Source organism: Dipodomys merriami, unplaced genomic scaffold (genome assembly GCF_024711535.1).
Source record: "Dipodomys merriami isolate MVZ:Mamm:240054 unplaced genomic scaffold, mDipMer1.0.p SCAF_9, whole genome shotgun sequence".
Lineage (NCBI taxonomy): Eukaryota > Metazoa > Chordata > Mammalia > Rodentia > Heteromyidae > Dipodomys > Dipodomys merriami.
The window spans coordinates 31,516,812-31,519,763 of record NW_027206512.1 but is presented as its reverse complement, the minus strand read 5'-3'; the positions used below and the strand labels follow the sequence as shown (position 1 = coordinate 31,519,763).

The following is a 2,952-nucleotide window of genomic DNA, read 5'->3' as shown; positions in this document are numbered from 1 at the left end:
CACAATGTCCATTTCAGGGCTCAAGTACACAGTTTCATCTACAGTCACTTGCTAGGTTTTAGGTCTTACAATTCAGTATGTAGATACCCTGTAATTTCCACTCATGAATATTTCAATTCTTATTAATATATTTCAGATAACCAAGTATAATGCCATTCACAAATCAAGGAACCAAAAATAATAATTGTTTTAATTTATAGTTATTCATTGCATATTCTTTTGGCTTCAAACTATTTCATTCATTCTGGTAATGAGCAGATTTTAAAATCTGACAGCATTTTAATTGTGCATGTATTTTTCTTTTTTTTTTTTTGGGGGGGGGAGAGGGTCCGGTCATGGGGCCTGAACTCTGGGCCTGGGCGCTGTCCCTTAGCTCTTCAGCTCAAGGCTAGTACTCAACCACTTGAGCCACAGCGCCACTTCTGGCTTTTTTTCTTTTTGCTTATGTGGTGCTGAGGAATCGAACTCAGGGCCTCATGCATTCAAGGCAAGCACTCTATCACTGAGCCACCTTCCCAGCCCCTGTGCATGTATTTTTCTAATCTTTAAGTGAGAAAAACCTACAATTATTTAATATAACTTTTTAATCATTCAATTGTGTTTTTATTGTTTTTTTAATTTTTATTTTCTTTGTCCTATTTCCTTTTACCTTCCTTCACTGTGCCATTTTCATACTGATATAATTCTGTAATATTTAATGTTACTTTTACCTGTGATGCTGAAAGACATTATGTAAAATGAAATTTCAAATTAAAATGTTCAGCAATACAGAAGCTAATCTGACTCCAGAGCCATAGGCTCAAATATGTGCAAATCGTCCAAGACAGGTTTAAAGTAGCTAGTGAGCATCTCAGCATTTTCCTCAGGAATGGACATCCTAAACAATAATATGCCTTCTTTGTTGATCACTGCATATTTACACCTATATTCTTCTGAGCAGTAAATCATATTGGAAAAACATTCACCTGTAAGCATGTGAAGGCACATTCTAAGACGGCAGTACCTTGTCAGCACATTTACAGATACCATTATTAGAGTGAGCATGTGATTGATGAGAAGAAGCACTAAGTTAGAGTTGAAAATTTCCACAGGCAAGTTGTGCTGAACCCCAGACAACTGCATTCAGTATTCATAAGGTCCTTGCCCAGAGTGGATAGATGCTGCTTCTGTTTAAGAAAATGTCAGAAGATTTTTTTTAACAAAGTAGTATAGCTGTAAGGAAAGTATAATTAATTCCTTACTTAACATTTATTAATAGCTAAATTTAAACTGTCACTATTTCCAAGTATTTAATGGTATTGAAGCACTTGTAAGATCCTCTGAATAGCACTTTATCTGATCCTAAAGGTACAATGTATTTCTGAAACTCACATCAAAAACTTACCATGACTCAATAGGTAAAAACAAAAGCTGTATGGAGAAAATTATAAAACAAGTAAGTAGATTAACTGTATTCACTTACAATTTGTTAAATTAAGAAAGTAACTTATAATGAAATGGGTATATAGTATAGCTCATGTTTAGAATAGCAGAAACATCAGTATAATATATAAATAGTCTCAACTTTAATAAAATGAAATTGCAAAATATGGACTATCAATATGGAGCAAACAGCTCACTGGTAAACTAATACTCATTTACTACTGAGAGAGGATAGGGAAATGCCATTTTACTAGGCTAGTAGTAGTTGGTATTGCCTACTTTCTTATTTAATTGTAATGGTTTATGAATGGCATTCAATTAATAAGGATATATAAAATCAGATCATGTTTCTAGGCCTTTAATCCTAGCTACTTCTAAGAACTGAGGATCACAGTTTCATGCCAGCCTGGTCAGGAAGGCTTGTGAGCCTCTTGTCTCCAATTCACAACTGAAAAACAGAAGTAGAGCTGTGGCTCAAGTGATAGATAATTAGCTTTGAACAACAACAAGAAGAACAACAAAAATTAGGGACAATACATTGGCTCTGAGTTCAAACCCCAGGACCAGTACAAAAAATTCATTTCTTCTCTTTTCCTCCCACACCACTGAACACTCTTGTGTCGCCATGGGACACTGCCCCTCCAGGTGTTACCTGGAGTTAAGAACAAGCCATACCCAAAGTCTCGCTTTTGTCGAAGTGTCCCTGATGCCAAGATCCGCATCTTTGTCCTGGGGCGGGAGAAGGCAAAAGTGGATAAGGTCCCACTTTGTGGGTACATGGTGTCAGATGAATATGAGCAGCTCTCCTTGAAGCCCTGGAGGCTGCCCGTATTTGTGCCAACAAGTATATGGTAAAAACTTGTGGCAAAGATGCCTTTCATATTATAGTAAGACTGCATCCTTTCCATGTCATTAGCATCAACAAGATGTTGTCCTGTGCTGGGGCTGACAAGCTCCAGACAGGTATGCGGGGTGCCTTTGGGAAATCCCAGGGCACTGTGGCCAGGTTCATATTGGCCAGGTAATCATGTCCATCCGCACCAACCTGCAGAATAAAGAACATGTAATTGAGGTCTTACGCAGGGCCAAGTTCAAGTTCCCTGGTCGTCAGAAGATCCACATCTCCAAGAAGTGGGGCTTTACCAAGTTCAATGCGGATGAGTTTGAAGACAGTAACTGAGAAGCGCCTCATCCCTGATGGCTCTGGAGTCAAATACATCCCGAATCGTGGTCCTCTGGATAAGTGACAAGCGCTGCACTCATGAAGGCCTCCACCCACTGAGCTATATCAACCCCACTTTAATCATGTTCCCCAATAAAACTTGCATTATGTCTAAAAAAATTCATTTCTTGCTAGAATAATCTTCAAAAACAGATAGCATGTAATATGTTATCTAATTTGAAAGAAAAAATAATTTTAAAATATTGGATTATGTTTTTGTGTTAATGATAATCATATATAGGCTTAGCTTCATGTCTTTTATATTTTTATTGTTGTGAATTTATTTTAGGTATTAGAGTGCATGAATA

General features: G+C 37.2%; 1 pseudogene; it reads left to right on the top strand.

The window, feature by feature from the left end:
• The first annotated feature begins 2,047 nt into the window (after positions 1 to 2,047).
• On the top strand, positions 2,048 to 2,687 carry LOC138820675 (large ribosomal subunit protein uL16-like; annotated as a pseudogene).
• Positions 2,688 to 2,952: the final 265 nt, after the last annotated feature.